The sequence below is a fragment of the Tachyglossus aculeatus genome, chromosome 5, assembly GCF_015852505.1.
Source record: "Tachyglossus aculeatus isolate mTacAcu1 chromosome 5, mTacAcu1.pri, whole genome shotgun sequence".
NCBI lineage: Eukaryota > Metazoa > Chordata > Mammalia > Monotremata > Tachyglossidae > Tachyglossus > Tachyglossus aculeatus.
In genome coordinates this window covers 85,990,080-86,008,946 of record NC_052070.1, presented here as the reverse complement: position 1 = coordinate 86,008,946, position 18,867 = coordinate 85,990,080, and positions in this window count along the sequence as shown.

Below are 18,867 nucleotides of genomic sequence, written 5' to 3'. Positions count from 1 at the left end.
TTCTTTATGTTTAAAAAATCATTTAGCATCTTAGATAGAAGTTGCTGAATTAATTTTTATTTTTTTATGGTATTTGTTAAGCACTTAGTATGTGCCAGGCACTGTACTAAGCACTGGGATAGATACATACTAATCCAGTTGGACCCACTCATGTCCCAGAGGGGGCTCACAATCTCGCTCCCTATTTTTACAGATGATGTAACTGAGGCCCAGAGAAGTTAAGTGACTCGCCCGAGGTCACACAGCAGACAGGTGGCAGAGCCAAGATTAGAACACAGATCCTCCAGACTCTCATGCATGCGCTGCATTCGCTAGACCACACCATTTCCCTTTACTGCTCCCACCCCCTAGTTCTGCAAAATCTCCAATAAAAACTCACCAAAACTGCCTTCAAGGCTCTTCGCCATCCGGCCCCACCTCACCTCTCTACTTTTTTCACTCATTATTCCCCGAGTCACTAGCTCTGCTTTCTCTAAGATAATCTTCCAGGTGTTCCTTGCTCTTCACTCCCCCTCACCCCACACCCAGCTCATGATATTCTGGTTTGGGACTGCCCGCCCTCCCCACATCAGACAATCCACAGCCCTCCCCGCATTCAGATCCCTTCTAAAATCCCACCTTCTCCAGCAAACTTTCCTTGATTTCCCTGATTAATGTCCCAGAACCCTGGTCGACTCAATTTATTTATACATTTGACCTCCTCTAGTATTAAAAGTGTTTGTGTTGGTCTCCAAAATTACAGTGTAAGCTATCTGTGATGAAGGAGTATGTCATTTCACTATTCTGTTCTTTTCAAGCATTTTAATACAATGCACCACACCAAGTGGGCACTCTAAAATATCTACTACCACTTCTGCTACTACTATTACTACTGAATTACCTAACGCACCAAAGATCAGGATGCTATAATAATAATAATGATGGCATTTGTTAAGCGCTTACTATGTGCAAAGCACTGTTCTAAGCGCTGGGGTGGATAAAAGGCTTATCAGGCTATCCCGTGGGGGGCTCACAGTCTTAATCCCCATTTTACAGATGAGGTAACTGAGGCCCAGAGATGTTAAGTGATTTGTCCAAAGTCACATAGCAGATAAGCAGACAAGCCATGCGTGATTCAGTGGAAAGAGCCTGGGCTTGGGAGGCAGAGGTCGTGGGTTCAAATCCAGACTCTGCCACTTGTCAGCTGTGTGACCTTGGGCAAGTCAACTTCTCTGTGCCTTAGTGACCTCATCTGTAAAATGGGGATTAAGATTGTGAGCCCCACATGGGACAACCTGATCACCTTGTAACCTCCCCAGTGCTTAGAACAGTGCTTTGAACATTTCACTTGTACATATTCACCATTTATTTTGTTAATGATGTGCATATAGCTTTAATTCTATTTGTTGTGACAATTTTGACACCTGTCTACATGTTTTGTTTTGTTGTCTGTCTCCCCCTTCTAGACTGTGAGTCCGTTGTTGGGTAGGAACCGTCTCTATATGTTGCCAACTTGTACTTCCCAAGTGCTTAGTACAGTGCTCTGCACACAGTAAGCGCTCAATAAATATGATTGAATGAATGAATGAATGAATAGTAAGCGCTGAACAAATACCAAAAATTATTATTATTGAAAGCTTTGCAAGACATCCAAGTGAAGCAGTGTGGTGCAGTGGAAAGAACACAAGCTTGGGAGTCAGGGACCCTGGGTTCTGATCCCATCTCCACCATGTAACTGCTGTCTGTCCTTGGGCAAGTCACTTCATTTCTCTGTGCCTCAGTTATGTCATCTGTAAAGTGAGGATTCAATACCTGTTCACCTCCCTACTTAAGATTGTGAGCCTCTGTGGGACAGGGACTGTGTCCAACCTGATTGTCCTGTATCTTCGCCAGCTCTTAGAACAGTGCTTGACACACAGTAAGTGCTCAACAAATACCACAATTATTATTATTGTGGTCATGGGTTCAAATCCTGGCTCTGCCAATTGCCTGCTGTGTGACCTTGGGCAAGTCACTTAACTTCTCTGTGTCTCAGTTCCTTCATCTGTAAAATGGGGGTTAAGACTGTGAGCCCCCCGTGGGACAACCTGATCACCTTGTAACCTCCCCAGCGCTTAGAACAGTGCTTTGCACATAGTAAGCACTTAATAAACATCATTATTATTATTATTATTATTATCATTATTTTGACCTCCCCATCGCTCCAGATGAAAAGAAGGGGTGATGGATTTAATAACGATACTTCTACAATATTCCCAGTGCAGGGAGAAGATGGATGACCTCAGATGTGCCCTGAAATGGGCTCAGAGAATAATAATAATAATAACAATAACAATGGCATTTGTTAAGCACTGTTTATTTACTTAACGATGGCATCTGTTAAGTGCCAGGCACTGTACTAAGCGCTGGGATAGGTACAAGCAGATCGGGTTGGACGCAGTCCCTGTCCAACACGGGGCTCACAGTCTCAAGCTCCATTTTGCAGATAAGGTAACTGAGGCACAGAGAAGTGAAGTGGCTTGCCCAAGGTCACACAGCAGACAAGCGGTGGAGCTGGGGTTAGAACCCATGACATTTTGAGTCCCAGTCCCGTGCTCTATCCATTTCACGGGAGAACAGACAGCATCCATTCCAAAGTGTCCCTTGGATGCTCCTTTTGGACAGAAAATGCCGAGTTCCAGGAAGGACGGCCGATGGTCCCCCATCACAGCTCCGTCCTCCGAATGATAACAGGACAGTCTTCCAGCCTCTCCGGCTTCAGTCTTTCAGGAAGGAAGACCCGGGAAATATTTCTTGCCCTTCTTTCCTGACCCCCTTTTCTCAACGGCCAGTGTGATTGGATCCTCCACCTGAGCCTCTCCATTCGGACGGTCTAGCATCCCTTCAGACAGTCGGATCCAGCAGGGATTTCATTTTTGCTGTGCTTGCTGGGTGTCTGTCCTGTGGATTAGCTTTTGATGGGCTCTGTATTGTAACATTTCCATTAAATACTCTAACACAGACATCTTTATTGGCAGGTGCCCTGACCTCTCACTCACTAACGAGCAGATATTGATATATGAATAGTGCAGGCTCTTTTGTCTTCCAAAACACTCCCCGCTCTCTCTCTCTCTCTCTCTCCTCACCCCCTCCCATTCCCCCATTCCCGTCTGCTCCCTCACCGATTTCAAGCTCAGGGGAGATGACAAGATGATGGTCAGTGGAGCGAGAAGAGTTATATTGTATTCTCTCAAGCACTTAATACAGTGCTCTGCACAAAGTAAGTGCTTAATAAATATGATTGATTGACCGATTGATTGGGAAGTCCTGACTCCTCACAGGCGGAGGCCTCAGACTGGACTTCCCCGTAGCAAATATCAGAAACTTGAGGCTTAAGAAGCACTCAGGAAACCAGGGAAAATGGGGGGAGTTGTGGATGGAAAAGACCTCAGAAGTTCATCCTTGGTGCAGAACAAGATGGCAGTTATGGTAGGGACCGTCTCTATATGTTGCCAACTTGTACTTCCCAAGCGCTTAGTACAGTGCTCTGCACACAGTAAGCGCTCAATAAATACGATTGAATGAATTAATGAATGAATATATTGTCCTCTACATGCTCTGTTTGATTATTTCCTTCCCCTATTTGTAAATTATTTTATATCCTTCCCCCTGCTAGATTGTAAGCTCTTTGTGGACAGGAAAAGTCTCTTTTCCTTTGATTATATTCATTAATCCACTTACTACAGTGCTCTGCACACAGAGGGAGCTCGATAGATATTGTTGATTTATTGATTGCTTGATTGATTAATTGCCCAGTCTTGGAGGGGAGCCAGGCATTTAAATAATAATAATTATATTCATATTAATGGTATCTGTTAAGTGCTTACTATGTGCCAGACACTGGGGTGGATACAAGCAAATCTGGTTGGACACAGTCCCTGTCCTGCAAGGGGCTCACAGTCTTAATCCCCATTTTACAGATGAGGTAACTGAGTCACTGAGAAGTTGAGGTGACTTGCCCACGGTCGCAGAGCAGACAAGTGGTGGAGTGGGATTAGAACCCAGATCCTTCTAATTCCCAGGCCAGTGCTCTATCCATTAGGCCACACTGCTTCTTCATATTACAGATATAGAGTAGATTTCATTCATTCATTCAGTCGCATTTATTGAGCACTTACTGTGTGCAGAGCACTGTACTAAGCGCTTGAGAAGTCCAAGTCGGCAGCATATAGAGATGGGTTCCTACCCAACAACGGGCTCACAGTCTAGAAGGGGTGACAGACAACAAAACATGAATAAAGGGAGAAAATCAGGGAGTCGCAGAAGAGAGTGTGAAAAGCAGAAACGAGGGCTTAGTGGAGGAGTTGTGCCTTCAAAAAGGCTTTGAAGGTGTGTTGTCTATACACTTGGATCTGTGACTGTTGGACATTTGATATTTGCCCGACTCTCAACCCCACAGGACTTATGTACATAAACTATAAGTAATAATTATAAATTATTTATATTAATGCCTGTCCCCCTCCAGACCACAAGCCCGCCGTGGGCAGGGAATGTGTCTATCAACTCAGTTATGCCGCACTCTCTCCGAATTATTTAGTACAGTGCTCAATTAATACCACTGATGAGATGTTTACAAACGTGGCTTCAAAAGTTTTCTCCAAGTATGTAGATATTCCTACACAGCTAAAGAGGTGCAGGAGCAGTGATAAGTTAAGTGTTTATGTGGCCTGGAAGGGCTGTTGTGGCTATAAAATGGGGAGAGGAGAGATGACTCATGGAAGATCTGGAGGAGTTGTAAACTCAGTATTAGCGAGGCTGTATTTCTGTGTGGCATTAATCAATCAATCGTATTTATTGAGCGCTTACTGTGTGCAGAGCACTGTACTAAGCACTTGGGAAGTACAAGTCAGCAACACATAGAGACAGTCCCTACCCAAAAGCGGGCTCACAGTCTAGAAGACTAACTAACCTAATTTAGGGTAAGAATGGCCAAAATGTAGCCTGTGAACCTTCTGTGGCTCCCCTTTTTTTGTGGTATTCATTATGTGCTTACTGTGTGCTGGGCGCTGTACTAAGCGCTGGGATAGATGTAGCTGATCCGTCCACATCCCACATGGGGCCCATTTTACAGATGAGGGGATTCAGTGACTTGGCCGGGGTCGGACAGCGGATAAGCGGTGGAAGCGGGTTTAGAACCCAGGTCCTTCTGAATCCCAAGCCCGAGCTCTATCCTTTGGCCATTCTGCTTCTTCTTCAAGAGCTCTGCTGCTTGTGGTTTGTTAATTATCCATTTGCAGGAGGAGCAGTGGTACGCTGCACCTGCCCCAGCCCAGGACACGGACCCTTGGCCACGTGTACCTGTGCTGGGGAGGGGTGCCACAATTAGCCTTGCCCCCAACCCCTGCCCTGCCTCAATCAATCAATCAATCAATCGTATTTATTGAGCACTTACTGTGTGCAGAGCACTGTACTAAGCGCTTGGGAAGCACAAGTTGGCAACATATAGAGACGGTCCCTACCCAACAGTGGGCTTGCTGGGCCAACAACCCGGGAACATCACAGCCTAGTGGAAAAACCTGGGTGACAGGGAATCTGAGTTCTAATCCCAGCTCTGCCACTTGTACACTGCATGATTAGGGTGACTCGTTTAACTTCACCGGGCCTCCATTTCCCCATCTGTAAAATGGGGGTTCAATACCCAGTCTTCTTCCCCTTTAGGGTATGACCCCATGTGGGCCAGGGCTGAGTTTTCATGTTTAGCCTAGTACTTCCCTGACTGAGCCCCCTCTTTCAATCAATCAATCATATTTATTGAGCACTTACTGTGTGCAGAGCACAGTACTAAGCGCTTGGGAAGTACAAGTTACTTGTACAAGTACAAGTACAAGTACAAGTTTTCTCTCCCCCTCCTTCCCCTCCCCACAGCACCTGTATATATGTATATATGTTTGTATGTATTCATTACTCTATTTATTTATTTATTTATTTATTTATTTATTTTATTTGTACATATTTATTCTATTTATTTTATTAATATGTTTTGTTTTGTTGTCTGTCTCCCCCTTCTAGACTGTGAGCCTGACAGCAGGCTCACAGTCTCCTTCCCCTCCCCACAGCACCTGTAGATATGTTTGTACGTATTTATTACTCTATTTATTTATTAATTTTATTTGTACATATTGATTCTATTTTATTTTCTTAATATGTTTTGTTTTGTTGTCTCTCTCCCCCTTCTAGACTGTGAACCCGACAGCGGGCTCACAGTCTCCTTCCCCTCCCCACAGCACCTGTAGATATGTGTATGTGTTTGTACATATTTATTACTCTATTTATTTAATTTGTACATATTTATTCTATTTTGTTAATATGTTTTGTTTTGTTGTCTGTCTCTCCCTTCTACACTGTGAGCCTGACAGCAGGCTCACAGTCTCCTTCCCCTCCCTACAGCACCTGTATATATGTAAATACATTTGTACATATTTATTATTGTGTTTATTTATTTATTTTATTTGTACATATTTATTCTATTCATTCTATTTTGTTAATATGTTTTGTTTTGTTGTCTGTCTCCCCCTTCTACACTGTGAACCCAACAGAGGGCTCACAGTCTCCTTCCCCTCCCCACAGCACCTGTAGATATGTATATATGTTTGTATGTATTTATTACTCTATTTATTTATTTATTTTATTTGTACATATTTATTCTATTCATTTCATTTTGTTAATATGTTTTGTTTTGTTGTCTGTCTCCCCCTTCTAGACTGTGAGCCCGACAGCGGGCTCACAGTCTCCTTCCCCTCCCCACAGCACCTGTAGATATGTATATATGTTTGTATTTATTACTCTATTTATTTATTTATTTTATTTGTACATATTGATTCTATTTATTTTATTTTGTTAATATGTTTTGTTTTGTTCTCTGTCTCCCCCTACTAGACTGTGAGCCCACTGTTGGGTAGGGACCGTCTCCATATGTTGCCAACTTGTACTTCCCAAGCGCTTAATACAGTGCTCTGCACACAGTAAGCGCTCAATAAATACGATTGATTGATTCCCAAGCACTTAGTACAGTGCTCTGCACACAGTAAGCGCTCAATAAATACGATTGAATGAATGAATACTTATGACAGTTCCTGGCCCATGGCAAGTAGTTAAGTAATTCCGTAATAATTAGGAACACTTGCTCTCTGCCACTTGCCTCATCTCTCCCCTGCCTCCAGAATGCTTGTTCCCCTCCTCTCCGCCTCAATCACCTGTTCTCTGCTATTTGCTCCAATCCACCCCTCTAATGCCAGCTCTTCTCCACTCTCAATCCCCTGTTCTCTGCTATTTGCTCCAATCCACCCCTCTAATGCCGGCTCTTCTCCACTCACTGCCAAACCCCTCTTCCAACCGCAAGGACGCTTATTCATCCTTCTGGTTCAGCAGATCCCTTTTGATCCAGGGCTTCGCAGCTCCTCAGTTCTGAGGCTCTTCCACCTTACACTCATGGCATGCACGTTCAGACACTTGCCTCCCACTTGCAGCAGCCCGAATGAGAGGGGAGAGTGTCCTGGACGGTGACCAGCCGGCTCCTCTCAGAGGATGACCAGTCCGCGGGGTGACTGGTAAGCTCCTCTTCGCGTGACGGGCTGGCCCACCTCAGTGATTGGTCTGACCCTGATTGTCCCAGCTGCTGGATCATTCAGAGATATGATCTGCATAAAAAACAGAAAACAGGGCCCCAGCTGTGAAACCAGACCTATGAACTTCAGAGCAGGCTCCGTTAATCGTCCTATAAAGTGTATTTCTAGAGAGGGATGCCGACTGCAGCAGTGACACGGGGATAGTGGCTCACATTAAAATCCCTAATGGGACAGAAGCAGGATGGTGTAGTGACTAGAGTGCAGGCTTGAGAGTCAGAAGATCATGGGTTCTAACCCAGGCCCCGCCATTTACCTTGGGCAAGCCACTTCACTTCTCTTAGCCTCAGTTATCTCATCCGTAAAATGGAGGTCAAGACTATGAGCCCTATGTGACACGGGGACTCTATCCAACCCGATTTGCTTGTATCCACCCCAGCACTTAGAACAGTCTCTGACACATAGTAAAGCATTTAATGAATACCATCATTATTATTATTATTAATGATAACAGAAATTTGAAAGAAGCCAAAAGGAGGGGTTTTGGAGAAGAGGAGAAGACTGTAGACTATAAGCTCCTTAATAATAATAATAATAATAATGATGGCATGTATTAAGTGCTTACTATGTGCAAAGCACTGTTGTAAGTGCTGGGCACTGTTCTAAGCTCCTTGTGGGCAGGGATAGTGTCTACAGACTGTATTGTACTGTACTCTTCCAACCACTTAGTACAGTGCTTTGCACACAGTAAGTACTCAATAAACGCTATTGATTGATTGATTAATTGAGGTGATCGAGCATGGCAGCCAACAGTAGGATTGTTTCAGTAGTAAGTGGTATAGTTGTTCTAGAAGCAGCCTGACATAGTGGATAGCGCACAGGCCCGGGTATCAGAAGGTTATGGGTTCTAATCCTGGCTCCTCCACTTGCCTGCTGTATGAACTTGGGCAAGTCACTTCATTTTTCTGGGGCTCAGTTAAGTCAACTGTAAAATGGGAATTGAGACTTTGAGCCCCATGTGGACAGGGACTGTGTCCAAACCAATCTGCTTGTATTCAACCCAGAGCTTAGAGCAATATCTGGCACATAGTAAGCGCTTAACAAATACCACAGTTATTATTATTATTATTTTTATTTCCATGGGTAGTAAAACCATTTGTCTGGCGGGTGGGGGGGATCTTGTCACCTGTAGCCTGAACAAGATTCCCGCCTGGCAGCCCCAGTTTGGCATACCATTCCCTTACTAGGGGTTCTGGGTACAGATCTGGGGCCCATAGACTCCCCCTTCTAGACTGTGAGCCCACTGTTGGGTAGGGACCGTCTCCATATGTTGTCAACTTGTACTTCCCAAGCGCTTAGTACAGAGCTCTGCACACAGTAAGCACTCAAATATGATTGAATGAATGAATGGACTCTTCCGTGGGTGGGGGGAAGCCAAGAAGAAGAAAGGGATAACAGCAGACTAGACTCAGTAAGGAGGGAGAACACCATGAATGCACTGGACCACTGGGGTGAAGGAAGAGGTGGCCCTTACCTGGTAGTTTTGAGGACTCTATCAATCCCCAGAATATCAACAAGGACATAAAGGTTGATGTGTTGCTTTAAAAGTCCTTAAGGAACCCCAACCTCTACAGGTACATGACAGGGAAGGGATGGGGGAAAGCTGTCTCACCTCTCCAGCTGCTCTAGTCCTGAAGACTGACAGAGGGTGGGGCCCCTACCCCCATGGGTCCCAGCTGGGGAAGAACTGCAGCCCCCTTTGCTCATCTCATACTTACTAGCTGTACAACCCTATTTCTGTTGTCTTTCTTTTTGTGGGACCCTTTATTCGTTCATCCATTCTTTTGATAGTATTCATTGAGTGCTTACCGGGTGCAGAGCATTGTACTAAGCGCTTGGGAGAGAACAGTACAACAATAAACAGATACATTCCCTGTCCACAACCTTATCCCAGAGTCCAGAGTCTGTGATCAATCGACATGTGAAGCACACAGGTTAGCAACCCCTGAGCAGTAGAAAACGAGAGCTACCACTAGGAAATAATTTACAATTATAATAATCCATACTGGACCCTCCATTCCAGCAGTTATTGTTTTACCTGAGTGGTAATCAGTCAATCAGCCAGTCATTTGTATTTTTTGAGCGCTTACTATGTGCAGAATAATAATAATGATGGTATTTGTTAAGCACCAAGCACCGTTCTAAGCGCTGGGATAGATAGAAGGTAATCAGGTTGTCCCACCTGGAGCTCACAGTCTTAATCCCCATCTTACAGATGAGGTAACTGAGGCCCAGAGAAGTTAAGTGACTTGCCCAAAGTCACACAGCTGACAAGTGGCCGAGCCGGAATTAAAACCCATGATCTCTGACTCCCAAACCCGTGCTCTTTCTATGGAGTCACGCTGCTTCTCTACTGTCCTGTACTGTACTAAGCACTTGGGAGAGTACAATACAACAATAAACTGACACACTCCCTGCCCACAGTGAGTTTACTGTCTAGAGGGGGAGATCATCTGGCCTGTTCTGGCTAATTTTTACTGCTGTGACCATTTCATGATGACATCCAGTTTCTAGCAGGGGAGGTAGGATGGTCAGGCGGGGTGGATGGAGCTAAGGAAATATTGTAGGCTCCAACTGGTTGAAGGGGCTCACGGGAGTGAAATGCTCATCTCTCACCGCCGTCTCTGTGCAGGGAAGAGCCGCCCTTCTTCCCCATCTTGCAGCAACCTCAGCAGGGCCTTTCAGTCTGAACCTAAGTGGTTACAGATGGTGGAAGAAAATGGTATTCCATACTGTTGGACTTGGTCTTTCTTCTCTAGATGATGGCATACAGACTTTTCTTGTATTTGCTTTCTTTCATAATAATAATAACCATGGTATTTGTTAAGCACTTTCTATGTGCCAGGCACTTCACTAAGCGCTGGGGCAGATACAAGCAAATCGGGTTGGACACAGACCCTCCCCCACATGGGGCTCACAGTCTCAATCCCTATTTTAATGAGGATGAGGTAACTGAGGCACAGAGAAGTGAAGTGACTTGCCCAAGGTCACACAGCGGACAAGTGACAGAGTTGGGATTAGAACTCATGACCCTCTGACTTCCAGCCGCCAGGTCCTCATGGGACTTGAAAGGATGATCACAGGCCAGGCCGTTCCCTGCCCAGGCTCCTGGGGAGTTGGGATGGAGATCAGAACTGCCCAGATGGGTGGATGCAGGCAGCTTGGCCTAACCCACTCTAGATTAGACTGTGAGCCCGTTGTTGGGTAGGGACCGTCTCTATATGTTGCCAACTTGTACTTCCCAAGCGCTTAGTACAGTGCTCTGCACACAGTAAACACTCAATAAATACAACTGAATGAATGAACCCTCTCAAGATTCTTCCCTGACCTGGTCATCTTTCCGTCCTCTGGAGAACAGCTTTTTCACTTCCCCAAGGACACGTTGCTCTTTGCCTGCACAAGACTTCCAAGGCTAGGACTGGTGGCAAACCCCACAACCCAAATCCCTGGTTTCCTATGTTCTCGACATCCCTGAGCGTAATAATCTACATCTATGAAGTCTAATGAGCGCCTGCAAATCCAGCAAACCTAAGCAGGGAGACCAGACACAGCTACTTGGTGTCTTCAAACGGAATATCCCAGTGGCTGACTGATGTCAAGATATGCAGAGGTAATTCACTGCTAAAGCAAGCTACTAATCCTTTAGATTATGGATTCTGTGTGTCACCAACACTATCTTCTTCTTAGCTTCATGAGGTGAAGGTAATTTGTTTACGCACATTCCAATCGGAGGAAGGTTCCTAAACTGAGTTGAGGAGGAATGGCTCGCTTGCTTCCGACTTCTATGTAGAGAAGTTGGCTCTTGGGATTTGAAGATAAATATTTGATCGTTAAAGATCATTTTGTTGCTTGTAGCAGTCAACACAGCCAGGTTTTTAGTGTTTGTTTATGGTTTACACCATATGATTCAATAAACTCTGGCTGAGAAACATGTGCATAATTAAGTTGAAAAGCCAACCTCAACTCCACTCCAAGACTTGCATTTCAAATCATGGTTCATGCAACAAATTCAGTTGATGAACACGAGAATTGTCACCTCACACTCTTTGTCCTGGGATTCCTAGGGCTTTTCCCTTTTCCTTTCTCTACGGCTGCTTTTTCCCTAATCCCTTGCTTCCAGGAGGCAGGTTCTTCACATGGAGATGGTTTCCGTGCTGTATTAAATATATGTATAAATGTACATACACATATAAACATATATATGTTACATATGTATAAAACTTGTTACAAGACCCACTGGTAAAAAAAAACCTTCTAAATGCATGGTATTTTATAACCATGAATGAAGCCTCCCCCAGGAGTGGGAAGAAGTAATAATAATAATAATAATGTTGGTATTTGTTAAGCGCTTACTATGTGCCAAGCACTGTTCTAAGCGCTGGGGTAGGTACAAGGTAATTAGGTTGTCCCACGTGGAGCTGACAGTCTTCATCCCCATTTTACAGATGAGGCAACTGAGGCCTAGAGAAGTGAAGTGACTTGCCCAAAGTCACACAGCTGACAAGTGGTGGAGCTGGGATTAGAACCCATGACTCTGACTCCCAAGCCCCTGCTCTTTCCACTAAACCATGCTAATGACATCGAGGACCGGTGTGCCCATTTAGCAAATGTGTAAAGTGAGGCACAGAGGGGAGCCAGAACTTACCAGAAAGTCAGACAGTGAGAAAAAGAGATAGGAAAAAGGAGAACTTGGGCTCCCCTTGAAACCTTAACTGAAACACTCTATGACCAAAACTTTTAAGTCTAGCACCATTAATAGTGGAATACTTTAGACTCCAAGAAACAAACAAAATTGAATACACAAAGCGATGGGGGAAGTAATACAGTGCATCTCCATTGCTGCATGTGTGATCCAGATGCTTAATACAGCACTCTGAACATAGTAAGTGTTCAATAAACACAATTGATTCATTGATCGGCAGGGAATGGATAGAGAACAATCATGTTTACAGTATATATTAAAGGAAACAGCAATCTTAATTGCAGGCACAATTTTCTTCTTTTAAAACAAGCAGCTTGCCTTCCATCCTTGCTCTACATCTAGTGGGCAATACTCAGTTCAGGACTGCTTTTTACTGCAGCAATATTTTCATGTAAGTAACGGAATGCAACAAAAAGCTGACATCAGAAAATATGGGCTCACTCAACACCAGATATTTTAAAATTCCATATGATCTCTCATATCCAATTTAGCAGGTCCTATTTTAAAATAAATTAACCAGTGTGTTCAGGGCTGAGTGATGGTGTATCCATATCCACACATGCATACATGTATATAGATGACCAAAGTGAACTCCTGAACCACTTGATGACTGATTCTGGGACTGTCTTCTTGCCCTTCCCTGCTGACTGCGGGACAGACTAAGGAACAACTTCTCAGACATTTCCCTCCTCCCAGAGGGAATCTAATTAGGATTTGCTTCCATTTTTCACAGCCCAATCTCTTTGCTTTCAAGTTGTGGGAAGGCCACAGTCAGTTAGCTCTAATAGAAGGGAAAGTCTAACCATGGATGGATCCCCTGAGGTCCAACAGAAAGCCTGAGTGAAGCAGGGCAACAGGGTGGAAACCCATTGGACCCAGAAGATAGCAGCTCTCTTTCTTGAATGCTTGGTGAGTTATCCTGGCCAGTGGAATGTCTCTCTCCATTCTAGGTTTTTTAAATGGGAGGAAAGGAATGGAAGAAATTATAATTTTTATTTTATAAAATATAGATTATAAATGATTTATTTATATTAGTGTCTGTCTCCCCACTAGGCTCTAAGCCAGAATTATTATTATTATTATTATTATTATTATTGTGGTCAATGAACATGTCTACCAACTCAGTTGTATCGTACTCTCCCAAGCACTTAGTACAGTGCTCTGCACACAGTAAGTGCTCAATAAATACCATTGATGATAATGATCTAGCCCTTTCTTAGAATGGTATGGGCTGGAGGGACCCAAGAGTGAGCTTATCTAGTTCTCCATCCCAGGCTGATGAGAATCTGCTTTTAGCCACAGAGGCCTCCAGACAATATTCACCCATCCAGATTTGATCATCCTTTCCAGGGTTTATCATCTCTCACTGGCCAGAAATGTTCTTTCCTTTGTAGACCAAGTGCCATTAACTGTAGATTATACTTATTTACTCTTGTTCCACCTCTAACTATAAGCTCGTGTGGTCAGGGAATGTGTCTGTTATATCGTTATATTGTACTTTCCCAGTGCTTAGTACAGTGCTCTACACAGAGTAAGCACTCAATATATACAACTGATTGATTGATTCTTAATGGTAGTCACTAACTTGCTTCTGCAGCAAAATTAACCTATAGAAGCCCATTGCCCAAACTAAATCGCCCCCCATCCTTCTCAGAAATTGAATAATACCAGTTATGTGACCCTTTCTCGAAAGGACTTTTTGTCCCACCCATTAATCTTGGACTCTCCCTCTGAACCCACTGTCCCATTTCCCTCAAACTGGAGTCCTGTGAGCAGGACACGGTGCTCCAGGGAGAGTTTCACTGCAGAGAAGACCAGGAAAGAATGGGAATCCCTGCCAGATTTTTTGCTGGAGGCTATTGATTCCGAACACTGATCTGGCTGCTGACAAATGGTTTGCTAGATTTAATATTTATGCTGATAAAAAGAGTTTGAGTTTCTTGGCTCTCTTCTTAAATCCACAGTGTCAAGGCTTCTTGCTCTCCTCCTCCACGCTGAAACGGCATGCTTCGTTAGACAACTACAGATGGGAGTTGCGATGGCTCCCACTTTCAATCCCCCTGCTCGATGGAGTGTGTTAGAGAGAATGAATCCCTGAGAGTAGGGTTTCTTGAGATGAAGTCAAACTCTGCATGTCTCTCTTTCCTAGTCCTTTAATAAGTCTTTATTTTTCTCCCTATTACTGTAGTCTCTGAAAGATGGTGCTGACAATTCTTCCATAATGTGTATCTTCACTACGCATTTTGGATAGAAATACTGGCAGGATTAGGGGTGTGTTCTTCCAAAGACACCCATCTATCTGGATAGAAAACCACGTGGGGTGAGAAGAATTGATTCCACCTGTGTGACCGGAGTCAGTAGGAAGAAATGATTCCACCTGTGTGACTGGAGTCAGTCAAAGCATAAGAGTGAGTTTTCTTTAATATGGGCTCTTCAAGGACATAATCATTCATGTTTTGGTAGAACATGTCCAGGAGAAGCAGTGTGGCTCAGTGGAGAGAGCACAGGACTGGGATTCAGAAGTCCTAGGATTCAGAAGTCCTAGATTACCATCCGAGCTCCACCACTAGCCTGCTGCATGACCTCAGGCAACTTACTTAACTTCTGTCCACCTCAGTTTCCTCTTCTGTAAAATGGGGATAAAATAATTGTACTCCCTCCCCTTTAGACACACACGGAACAGAGATTGTGCTGATCTGATTCTCTTGTATCTATTCCAGTCCTTGGCCCGAAGTGTTTAACCGGAACATAATTAAAACCATTTTAAGTTTGGGCTTAAATGGGACAGTATTGAGGAACAGAGGTCAGAGATGCCACCTTTTTTATTTTAGATGGAAAGTGGGCAGGGCCTTGGGGGTGAGGAGTCACCTGACATTGGGCTTGCAAGTGGCAGGCAGGTTTTGAAGAGCTAATAGGTCAGAAGGACCCAATTTGGGCTGTCTTTAAAGCTGAGGTTGGAAACTATTGACTCTTTTCAGCAAATGAGGGAGCCTAAAAGTCCAGAGGTAAAACAATAATTATCGATCGATCAATTATATTTATTGAGCACTTGCTGTGGAAGAGCACTGTACTAGCTCTTGGGGGACTAGCGTACAATAGTTTTAGTAAACAAGGAGCTTACAGTCTAAAGGAGGAATCACATAAATTACGCAGAAATAAATTACAGATGGGGAAATGACAGAGTAAAGGGATACATACATAGGTGCTGGGGGCCTGAGGGTGGGGTAGTACAGTCTGTGGCACATAGTAAGTGCTTAATAAATACCACAGTAATTTTAAACAGCAATTGCTTTGTCCCTTCAGCTGGAGAATCAATCAATGGCATTTATTGAGTGCTTACTATGTGCCGAGCACTGTAATAGATGCTCGGAAGAATACAAGAGGATTAGCAGACACATTCCCTGCCCATAAGGAGCTGATAGTCTAGAGGAGAAGAAAGGGAGGCATTGGTCCTAAGGCTCTCTTGGAGTTGGCTCACATTGGAGGTCTCAGAGCTGCTGTAGGGAGCCATGGTTTCTGTAGTGTTCCCTGGAAAGGGCCCCACTAGGGGAAAAAGGTGCTCCCTGTGGGAATTAGCTGAAACTGGATTTTAATTCCCTCAATCATTAGTGCCTGGCATTCTGAGATCCTGTCTGGGGCAATGGTGAGGATGAGTTTGCTGTCCACAGACAGGCCACTGGTCAACCAACTACCCTTGGCTCCACAGTACTTATGTGAGTGTATCCTTTTACTCTGCCATCATCCTTATCTGTGATTTATCTCAATGCAATTTATTTGTCTCCTCCTTTAGAGTGTAAGCGGCTTGTTTATTCATTCAGTTACATTTAATTGATTAATTAATTAATTAATACATCCCTTCTCCGCCATTTGTCAGCTGTGTGACTTTGGGCAAGTTACTTAACTTCTCTGTGCCTCAGTTACCTCATCTGTAAAATGGGGATTAAGATTGTGAGCCCTGGGTGGGACAACCTGCTCGCCTTGTAACCTCCCCAGCACTTAGAACGGTGCTTTGCACATAGTAAGTGCTTAATAAATGTCATCATTATTATAATTATTTAATGAGCACTTACTGTGGGCAGAGCACTGTACTAAGCTCTTGGTGTTTAATAAATGCCATCATTATTATTATTATTTAATGAGCACTTACTGTGGGCAGAGCACTGTACTAAGCTCTTGGAAAGTACAATTCGGCAACAAATACACCAACTCTGTTGTACTGTACTCTCCCAAGTACTTAATGCAATGCCCTGCTACAGTACATGCTCAATAAATATAACTGATCGATTGATCTATTGCTCTCATGCCCATGGTTTTTGGTCTGGACTTCTAGGCTCTCTCGTTTGCTGAAAAGAGAGAATAGATGTCAAATATGTAACAAGGACTTTTTCTCCAGCTCGGGGCTAATAGGACAGACAGAAAATGAGGGCTACAGGATAAGCACACCAAGAAGCACATCGGAAAATGTTCCTTTTCGTCTTTGACTGAATCACCTGCAGTGGCATGGATGTCTGGGTCCATGTCCCTTGACAAAGCTCCTTTCTCTAGTTCCCATTCCTGCTGCTGTTTCTTTTGCCTAAATCCAACTGGGAAAGCATGGGGGTTGGTCAAATCTCCCTCTTCTTTCCTAGCAACCCCAAGCCCTAACCACCTCACAGTGACCTAATGGACTGCCTCCCGTTCCTTTTCTCCAGTCCATCCTATACAATTGAGAGGATCATCATTCAATCAATCGATCAGTTATATTTATTGAGCAATTACTATGTGCAGTGCCCTGTACTAAGCACTTCATCTCAAGTACTCTTTGGATTATGTCACCTCTATCTGGAATTTATTTCAATGTAATTAATGTGTGTCCTCCTTTAGACTGTAAGCTCCTTGTTGACTCTTAGGTGCTTAGTACAGTGTTCTGCCCCAGTAAATCTATAAATAAATAAATACATAAATAAATGAAATTAGGTATTTGGCTTCCAACTGCTATCTAGCCCACTCCTAGATCAATGCCCCTCTTCTCTCTTACCTCACCAGGGAGTTTGCTTTCCACCTCCCAAACAAGCCTGTGAGCTCTTCTCCTGCACTCCCACCAACTTCTGCGAGCTCCTGATACTAAGTGTTCCCAGCAACCAAATTCCCACTTCCAGAATGTCCTCTGTGCCTCTCCAGAGCCCTCTCCTCCTCCTAAACCTGCTCGAGAGGTCCATGAACCCTTCACTCTGTATCGTTAACAGATCCTGCAAGCCACTGTTATGTCAAAAATGCTCCCGTGGACAGGAAGCTTATGCAGTTATACGTTTATACGTGGGCTGCTTTTAAGAACCTGCATGGAACTAATGCAGTCTACATAAAGTGATTAGTCGCCTTTCAAAAAAAGGAGATTAAATTGGTGAACAGAATCGCAGTACTTTTATTTCTTCTTTACAGATGGGATGTGAATGGGAAGAGCTTCTGGGCCAGGAATAGAGAGGAGTTTTGTGAGGAAGCCTTCTACTGATTCCATTGTACTCTCCCAAGTATTTGGTACAGTGCTCTTTGTGCATTCTGCTCTGCAAGAAAAGTACCAGTTGGTCTCCTGGATGTCACCACAGAATGGGGGTATTTGTCTAGTTTTATACCAGGCAATCCATTTCTCAGTTGGTCTGTGTCTGGTGGGAGAGCAAAATATTAATAGTAATAATAATAAAAGATTGTGGTAGTTGTCAAGTGCTTAGTATGTGCCAAGGCACTGTAGTATGTTCTCAGGTGGATACAAGCAAATCAGGTTGGTCACAGTCCCTGTCCCACATGGGGCTCACAGTCTCAACCCCCATTTTATAGATGAGGTAACTGAGGTCCGGAGAACTGAAGTGACTTGCCCAACCTGACAGAGCAGACAAGTGATAGAGCTAGGATTAAAACCCAGGTCCTTATGACTCCCAGGCTGTGCTGTATCCACTAGGCCATGTTACTTCTCTGGAGGAGTTGAGGTAGGGTTAGATATGTGCATCTCTATACCTTCTCCTTTTGGCATGACTTTCTGGGGTCCCCAGAGGGCTTCCAAAACGTTCTCTCCAACCCCAGGCAAAGCCCTTCCAAGTTTGTTCCTCATCAGCTCACCTGTCCAGTTTAGCTCTGCTTAGTCACCACTCTAAGTCCCCTTTCGTCCAAAAGTTGGGCAAGTCAGAATTGTCCCTAGGCCGGCATTTTTCCCGGGTGAGGCATGCAGTGTCAGGACAGGTTTTTGATCTTTTAAGAATTACTCAAACAAAATCCAGTTGGTTTGGATGGGGCTCTGTCAGGATATGGCTTTGGGAGGGCCAAAGGTTAAATCGTATCATCAGCACACACGCTGCCATCGCCAGTGGTTTGGGACACAAGGACTTTACGGGAAATGCTATCCTCTACAGGATTTGGGTCTTTCAAAAGATGCTGCTGATTTTGGAAGGACTTGGGTTCTAATTTTGTCTCTGCTACTATCAGCTGTGTGACTTTGGGCAAGTCACTTCACTTCTCTGGGACTCAGTTTCCTCATCTGTAAAATGGGGATTAAGA